This window comes from Chionomys nivalis, chromosome 13 (genome assembly GCF_950005125.1).
Source record: "Chionomys nivalis chromosome 13, mChiNiv1.1, whole genome shotgun sequence".
NCBI classification, from domain to species: domain Eukaryota; kingdom Metazoa; phylum Chordata; class Mammalia; order Rodentia; family Cricetidae; genus Chionomys; species Chionomys nivalis.
This window is the reverse complement of record NC_080098.1, coordinates 27459790-27469238: the sequence shown is the minus strand read 5'-3', so window position 1 is coordinate 27469238 and position 9449 is coordinate 27459790.

The following is a 9449-nucleotide window of genomic DNA, read 5'->3' as shown; positions in this document are numbered from 1 at the left end:
AATACATGAAAATCAATAAATACAATCCACTGTATAAACAAATTGAAAAAAAACACACATGATCATCTCATCAGACACAGAAAAGGCCTTTGACAAAAGCCAATACCCCTTCATGATAAAAGTCCTAAAGAGATTAGGGATACAAGGGACATATATAAATGTAATAAAGGCAGTTTAGAGCAAGCCCATATCCAATATCAACTTCTATAGAAAGAAATTCAAAACAGTTCCACTAAAATAATGAACAAGACAAAGTTGTCCATTTCTAATCAATATAGTACCTGAAGTCTTAGCTAGCGTAATAAGACAACTGAAGGAGATCAAGAAAATACAAATTGAAAAAGAAGAAGTCAAGAATTTTTATTTAGCCGGGCGGTGGTGGCGCACGCCTTTAATCCCAGTACTCGGGAGGCAGAGGCAGGCGGATCTCCGGGAGTTCGAGGCCAGCCTGGTCTACAAGAGCTAGTTCCAGGACAGGCTCCAAAACCACAGAGAAACCCTGTCTCAAAAACCCAAAAAAAAAAAAAAAAAAAAAAAAAGAATTTTTATTTGCAGATGATATGTTAGTATACATAAGTGAACCTAAAGGTTTATCGATGTTTATTTGGGCGTTGAGCCCATTAAACCTCTCAGGGTCTAGAGCAGAACGTCTATGGCTTGTGAAAATGGCTGGGGAAAGGGATCTGAAGGGTAGAACAAACTGACTGACTTGAGTAAGTTCCTCTTACACGTTTCTTTATTCCTTGGGTGAAGAAGAAAAACAGGGGCATTTTCCACAAAGCTTTCTGTTTATATAGGCATACAGACAATTTAGCAATTCCATAGGCAGTAACAATAGTATTAAACAAGCATTTCACAGAATCACAAAACCAGTAGATCTGACAAGGAGGTATCTTGCAGCTCAGTGTGGACGTGGCTGTGAAACTCCCTGGAGTCTGGGAACATAGCATTGGTAGCCATAGCAACTTGTAGGCCTGGGAAGAAGGCAAGGTGTTTGATTTGCATTAGTGTCTAGCTGGCTGAGTTAAAAGGATTCTCTTTGCTTTGGATAAAGGTATAAGCAGTTAATTTTCTGGGTTGTGATCTTATGTTAATTGAAACCAAGGTGAAGGATAATACAGAATATTAGTAGCCTGTTGGGTTAGAGTAGAAGACGAATAGATGACCCCTTCCTGAGTCTGCTGGTGGAGCAGACATACTGTCTCTCTATTCAGGAGCCTCCTGTTTGGGGCTCCTTTCTTATCAGTGAGTGATGTCAATAAAGATAGTTGCGGGGTGGGGGGGGGGGGAGGACTAATTTTATGTAGATTTTGGCTATCAGAACAAAGGTTTGACTGAATGAATGCTTTCACACCAGGGCTTCACAGTGTAGGGGGAGGTATCTGGTTGCCCTACAGGAAAAGTCAAGTTTACATGGGATATTACAGAAGGGAGAAACATCAGGATTTCACAAGATTTTTCCAGAACTGACAGTGACTTAACCAAAAAGCAGGTGTTCCCAAAGCTCTGCAAAATGGGATTCTCCATGTGAAGTGTCCATGCTACATGGATTTGTCTAATAGAGCTGACAGCTGTACATTTACTGTATAATACTTATGAGCTCACCCCCAAAAATTCGCCAGGAAACTCCTACAGGTGTAAACACTTTCAGCAAAGTAGCTGGATACAAATTAACCCACAATAATTAGTAGCCCTCCTATATATGAATGGCAAACAAACTGAGAAAGAAATCAAGGAAACAACATCTTTTACAATAGCCTCAAATAATACAAAATACCTTGGGATATCTCTAACCAAGTGTCTTAGTTAGGATCTTTATTGCTGTGAAGAGACACCATGAACACGGCAATTCTGACAAAGGAAAACATTTGACTGGTGCTGGTTTATGGGTTCAGAAGTTTAAATCATTGTCATCATGGCAGGGAGCCTGACAACATGCAGTCAGATGTGGTACTGAAGAGATTGCTAAGGGTTCTACATCCAGACTGGCAGGCAGCAGGAAGAGAGTGAGATACTGGGTCTGGCTGGAGCATCCGAGACCTCAAAGCCTACCCTCAGTGACACCCTTCCTCCTACAAAGCCACACCTACTCCAACAAGGCCACACTTCTAATGCTGCCGCTCTTTACGGGCCTATGCGGTCATTTTCATTCAAACCACCATACCAAGTAAGTAAAAGACTTGTATGATTAAAAAAAAAAATTCAAGTCTTTGAAGAAATTGAAGAAGATATCAGAAAATATAAAGATCCCTCATGCTCATGAATTGATAGGACTAACATAGTAAAAATGCCATCTTACTCAACACAATCAATAGATTCATCACAATCCCCATCAAACTTCCAACAAAATATTTTACAGACCTTGAAAGGACAATTCTCAACTTCGTATGGAAACACACACACAAAGATAGCTAAAACAACAATCCCTAACAACAATAAATGAACTGAGGGAGGTCTCACAATTCTTGATCTTGTTATACTACAGAACTATAGTAATAAAAATTAAATAATGTTGCCATAGAAACACACACTTTGGTCAATGGGATGAAATTAAAGACCCATACATAAACCCACACACCTATTAGGCACATGATTTTTAGAAAGAAATCAGAAAAAGAAAAACATATAGGCATCCTCCCGAATATTAACCTTCATCAGGCGATGAAAGGAGACAGAGACAGAGACGGAGACCCACATTGGAGCACCGGACTGAAATCTCAAGGTCCAAATCAGGAGCAGAAGGAGAGAGAGCACGAGCAAGGAACTCAGGACCGCGAGGGGTGCACCCACACACTGAGACAATGGAGATGTTCTATCGGGAACTCACCAAGGCCAGCTGGCCTGGGTCTGAAAAAGCATGGGATAAAACCGGACTCGCTGAACATAGAAAACAATGAGGACTACTGAGAACTCAAGAACAATGGCAATGGGTTTTTGATCCTACTGCACATACTGGCTTTGTGAGAGCCTAGGCAGTTTGGATACTCACCTTACTAGACCGGGATGGAGGTGGGTGGTCCTTGGACTTCCCACAGGGCAGGGAACCCTGATTGCTCTTAGGGCTGACGAGGGAGGGGGACTTAATTGGGGAAGGGGGAGGGAAATGGGAGGTGGTGGTGGGGAGGAGGCAGAAATCTTAAATAAATAAATAGATAGATAAATAAATAAATAAATAAATAGAAAGAAGTCAGAAATATATACTGAAAAAAGAAAGCATTTTCAACAAATGGTGCTGGTCAAATTGGACACCTGCATGTAGAAGAATTCAAATTGATCCATACCTATCACTCTCCACAAAACTCAGCTCCATACAGATCAAAGACTTCAACATAAAACCAGGAAGACTGAACCTGATAGAAGTGAAAGTGGGAAATAGCCTTGGATGAATTGGCACAGGGATAACTTCCTGAAAAGAACACCAATAGTGCAGGGACTAAGATCAACAATTAATAAATGGGACCTCATGAAACTGAGAAGCTTCTGTAAAACAAAGGACAATGTCATTTGGAAAAAATAGCAGCCTACAGAATGGGAAAAGATTTTACCAACTCCACATCTGATAGAGGGATAATGATGTGGGATTACCCTCTGTATGCTGTGAATACCATTGGTTAAAAAATAAAGCAGCTTTGGGCCTATTGCACCACAGAACAGGGCAAGGTGGAAATTTCAAGCAGATAGAGGACAAGAGAATAGATGAAGTCAGGGAGAAGCCATGTAGCCGCCACAGTAGACAAGATGCCGGATACCAGACAGAAACTTACTGTTAGGCCACAACCACATGGCAATACACAGATTAATAGAAATGGGTTAATTTAAGATATAAGAGCTAGCTAGAAATATGCATAAACTAATAGGCCAAGCATGTTCCAATTAGTACAGTTTCAGTGTGATTATTTCAGGTCTGGATGGCTGGGAAATGAATGAACAGTCTCTGCTTTCAAGCTAATATCTAAAATATTCAAAGAACTAAAGAAACTTGATATTAAACGACCTAATAACCCAACTTAAAAATGGGGCTCAAATATAAACAGAATTCTCAACATAGAAAACTCAAGTAGCATAGAAACACTTTTAAAAATGTTCAACATTCTTATCCATCATAGCAATCCAAATCAAACTACTTTGAGATTTCATCTTACATCTGTCCTAATGTATAAGATCAATAACACCTGTTGAGGATGTGGAGCAAGGGGAACACTCCTCCATTGCTGGTTAGAGTGCAAATTTGTACAGTCAGTATGGAAATCAGTATAGCAGTTTCTTCAAAGATGGGAATTGATATACTTCAAGATCTAGCTACAATACTTTTGGTCATATACCAAAGGATGCTTCATCCTACCACAGGAATGCTTGCTCAACCATGCTCACTGCTGTTCTGTTAATAAGAAGAAGAAATCGGAAACAACCTAGATGTTCCTCAACTAAAAAATGAAGAAAGAAAATGTGGTATATTTACACAATGAAGTATTACTCAACTGTTAAAAACACAATATCATGAAATTCGCACGCAAATGAATGGAACTGTAAAGAAATCATCCTGAGTAAGGTAATCCAGAACCAGAAAGATAAATATGGTATGCATTCACTTATACCTGGATATTAACAATTAAATAAATGAAAACCAAGGTCTAATCCATAGACCCAGAGAGGTTAGGGTGGAAGACAAGAACAGGAAGATCAAGTGAAAAGGGAAAGTGAGATGAGATTTAGGGAAGGAATGAGGACAGAGACAGCTAGAATTAAATGACATTCTAGGGGCATTATGGAAACCTAGTGAAACAGAAACTTCCTATAACATATGAAGGTGAGCCATCTAATGTCTCCAAACGATTAGGGAGATGGAACTCCAAATGGCCATCTTTTGTCACTGAGCGAAGCTTTCAGTACCAGGACTGGGTTTCATCCAGTTGAGTTGCTTGCTGAAAGGGTCCCATGGAAATCCCCCAACAACCTAGGCTGTTGCTAAACAACAGGTTTCTTTCCACAGTCTAACAACCAGGCCCCATTGCTGAAACCAATAACCACACAACTCACTAAACACAGAGAAGTCAAGTTGGTGCCCACATAAACCAGACTCCCATGTTCTAGTGTCTGTGCCAGCGAAAGGTACTCTAACTGCTACCTAAAGAGAAAAGGAAACACCGTCCCAGCCACAGCACCATCGATTTACATTCTGTCCTGCCTGAAAAATATGCTAGGGCAATGATGACACAAGGCTTGTGGAAGTAACCAACCAATGTCTTTATTTATTGCCTCTTAAAGGAAATTTGTGTGTGCTGTAGCAATTTATAATGCAGAATACTTGCTAATTAGTACTATCGAACACCAGGAAGAGTCATCAAAAATACCTATCATTAGCAAACTAAGGAGGCAGAAGCAGGGGAATCTCAAATTGAAGACCATCCTGTGATATGTGTTGAGACTCTGCCTCCAAAGAAAATCAACAAGTAACTGCCTTGATCTTGAAGAGTCTGTTAGATGATGCTAATGCTGTGTTTGCCTACAATAACGTAGAAGAGAATATGTACAAACCCCCTTTGCTGGAATTGTAAAGGACCTTTGATTAACCATATCTAAAGAAACACATCCAAGAGCTGGCACAAGTCAAAAACCACTGGCTACCCCTTCACCCAAAAGGCATTGAAGTTTTCCTTGTGGCAAGAAATTCCTTCCCAAACACAAGTGTTCTATATCAGGAGTAGGAACATGTTTCTTGGATTTTATAGCTAGAAAAACCCACCAGGCTGCCCAGGCAAATACCCTTAGATCAGGTAACGAGGTCTTGAGCAATGCTCCTGAGTGCATTCTCTCAGAAAAGTAATACAGTTTAGTACACCAGAGGGCGCCCTCCAGCAAGCCTACCTGATTCAAGAGCCAGCTGCTTAATCAGTGTATTACCACGGCAACTTTCTTAACCTTGCCCTGTCTTAATCTGCAATAACCTGGACAAACTTAATCTTCCTCATGGTTAGCATCTACCTCTACAAAACAGAAGCAACAGTAACCCCCATAGCCATCCTGAAATTATTAAATAAGTTGTGATGTATTTAGTTCATAACATGAGCTGCCCTTGGCATTACTTTATGATTATTGCTTCTCAGAGACATTCAAGTCTAGGAGTTAAACAATGACTCTACCTGAAAAGGGCTACTAGGAAAGATGGCCTCCCCTTGGCACTCCCGTGATATATTTAATAAAATCAGATGAACACAAACAGCATGGTAAAGATAGGCAAGGTTTGTCACAGTGTCCTTGGAGCTGCATCCAGCGTGCCACACAAGTGTCCTTGAAGGACAGTGAATCAAGGCTGAAAGGAAGAAAAGTACAGCACAAAGCCCCCTGGAAAGTCTGGTCAATGACCAGCATCCAGTAGGCTACCGAGGTGAAGCCAATGCATCTAAGTCAGATTGGTGATGTTGACAGACCTTAGGCATTGCATAGGGAAGCTAGAGAAGGGAAAACGGAACAGACATAACTCAGCCAAGATCTGATCCGGTGTCCCTCTGAGTCTGGGTCTCATTATTTGCTTCTGGGTCTAGAATGGGCTCCTAAGGGAGAAACTATTGAAATATGGACAATGTTGGTGAGCGATCACCAGGGTTTAGCTCTCACTGCCCAGCACTTAGATCTAAAGTCCTTTAGCGGAAAAGATACTAAACACATCAGAGAAGGCTGGAAACTGTCTCATTATGTTCCCCAACAGAGCTTTCAATGTTGTCTCAGCCGTTATCTTAAGATTAGCATGTTTGAAACTCATTTCTTCCTTCCTGCTCTGCTCATACCTGAGAAGTATTAGAACAAAGAATGCAACAAGGCACAAAACAACTCTAAATTTCTCCATTTTGCTTGCCAAGATTTGACTCCATCCATCCATCCATCCTTCCATCCATGCATTCAGTGCAAATTTCATTCCATATCAGATACTACAATAATAAAGTGTAAAAGCTGGGTGTGGTGCCTTTAATCACAAACCTCAAAAGCAGGAGAGAAGACTCTCTGTGAATTGTGAATTTTAAAACCAGCCTAATCTAGATAACAAGTTGCAAGGCCTGTATCAAAAAAAAAAAGAAAAAGAAGAAAGAAAGAGACGGGGGAGGGGGTGGAGTGGTGTAGTATTCACAGCTAACCTCGGGATTTCCAAAAAGAACAACATAGAGAAGGTCAAAGGAGCACATTCCTAGGAAACACATCTAAAAGAACACACAAAGACAAAAGTGTGAGAAGGAAGAAACTGACCCACAAAACATCTTCAGTATCTCGCACTATCGAAAACTCCAGATTTGAGACAGGTGCTCTGGAGTTATCCTATATTGAGCTGCCTTTCAAATATATGCAGCCGTCATCAGTGAACCACTCCCTAGCTAGACAGTCCATTTGGGCAGACTGTTTCCTTACTGCAGGGCCAATATTGCACAAGCTGAGAATCATCCAAGCATTCTAGGAATTCCTAAAAATCACTCTAGCCATAAGTCTTTTCCTTTTATGAGGCCTGAGGGGCATACAGCTCTTCTTTTAGGTAAGCTATTTCTCCTAGGTGCTGAGAAAATTCAAATGATGAAGGAGAAGTTTTTCTATTAGTTTATCCCTGTGGGCAAATTAGAGCCTAGAGACCATCTGAAATGAGGCTTCACCCCACCTGTGCCTCACTGAGGTGTAATTAAACAGAAGAGCAGCAGTTGCCTCATTAGCCCTCTACCTGTGGCCATTAGCAGGGAGAAAAGCAAGTGCATCAGCTAGATATGCTAAGCACACCCTTACTATTTGCTAAGGTTTCAAAGAGAGCCTTCATTGCCGGTGGAGTTACCTGGACAGTAGTTTGGGCATGCTGAGCGTGGTTGATAGGCTGTCTGCTCCATGGAGCCTGACCCTGCAAATCCAGAGGCAGCAGACTGGGGCTCTTAGGAAGGTTCTTTGTTTCCGTGAAAGTATCCAGTCCTAGTGTTACTGGGGAATCGGGATTTGTTGGTGGTGGTGGTTGGTTTATTTTGGGTTTTGCTGTAGTTGCTGCTGTTGTTCTGTTTTCTTCAATTGAAAATGGGTTTATTTATACAATATATTTTGATTAAGTTTCCCCTCCCAAACTCCTCTCGGATCCTCTCCCACTTCCTCATCCACCCAAATCCACACCCTTTCTTTCTCTCTCTCATTAGACTATAAACAAACATCTAAAACTAATAATAGTAAAATTTCCAGGCAGCACTGATAAACCCCTTTAATTTCAACATGTGGAAGAGAGAGGATCTCTGTGAGTTGGAGGCCAGCCGGGTCTACAGAAGAAGTTCTAGGCTATATAGACAAACCCTATCTTGAAAATCCAAAAAAAAAAAAAAAATGGCAATAACAATAACAATGATAATAATAAAACAAACAAAATAGAATAGGACAAAACAAATAAACAGAAAAAAAAGCCAAGAAACACATGTAGATGCAGAGACACAGACATTCACACACAGAGAATCCCATAAATACACAAAACCAGAAACCATAATATATACCAAAGAACCTGTAAACTTAAAAAAAAAAAAAAAGCCCTGATAAACATTATGAGGCAAAGAACCTGGAAAAACACCACTGAGTTCGTTTTGTGTCGGTCATCTACTACTGGGCATAGAGTCTGCCCTTAAGTGCAGTTTATATACTCAGGGAGACTTCATTGGAGAGAAAACTAATTTTTCATTTGTGAGCAGTTATTAGTTGTAGATAACTTCTGGATTAGGGATGGGGCCTTGTGTACACTTCTCTCAGTGCTGGGTTGCCATCTGGTACCAACCCGGTGCATGCTGCCAATGTCTCTGAGAGTTCATATGGTGCACCAGTCCTGATACATTTGCTTTCCTGGTTCCTCCATCTCCTCTGGTTCTTTAATCTTTCCGCCTCCTTTTCAGCAGGGTTCCCTGAACCCTGAAAGGACAGATCTGATGGAGACATCCCTTTCAGGCCTGAGTGTTCCAAGGCCTCTCATTCTCTGCACGTTCTTCATCTGTGGGTCTCTGTATTTGTTCCCCTCTGCTTCAGGAGGAAGCTCCACTGATGATAGCTAAACAAGACACTGATCTACGAGAGCATTAGGACTCATTGTATTGCTACATCCCTTTAGCAGAACAACAGTATTTGCTTTTCCCCTAGGTCCCTGACCTAACTAGTCTCAGGTTCTTGGCCACCTAAACAGTGTCATAGATGGGTTCCCTCTCATGGATTGGACCTTAAATCAAACTAAACGTTGGTTGGTTACTCCCACAAGCTTTGTGCCGCCAATACCCCAGTACATCTTACACTCAGGTCGTCAGTATAGATTAAAGGGGCTGTAGCTGGGTTCATGTTTACCTTTCTCCTCCTGTGGTAGTGTGCAGAATCCCGTTCCAGTACCATGAACACTAGTCAGAAGGAGCAAAGATTCTAGGTAGGCACTATTTCAACATCTCCATGTTTGATGCATTTTTCAGTGT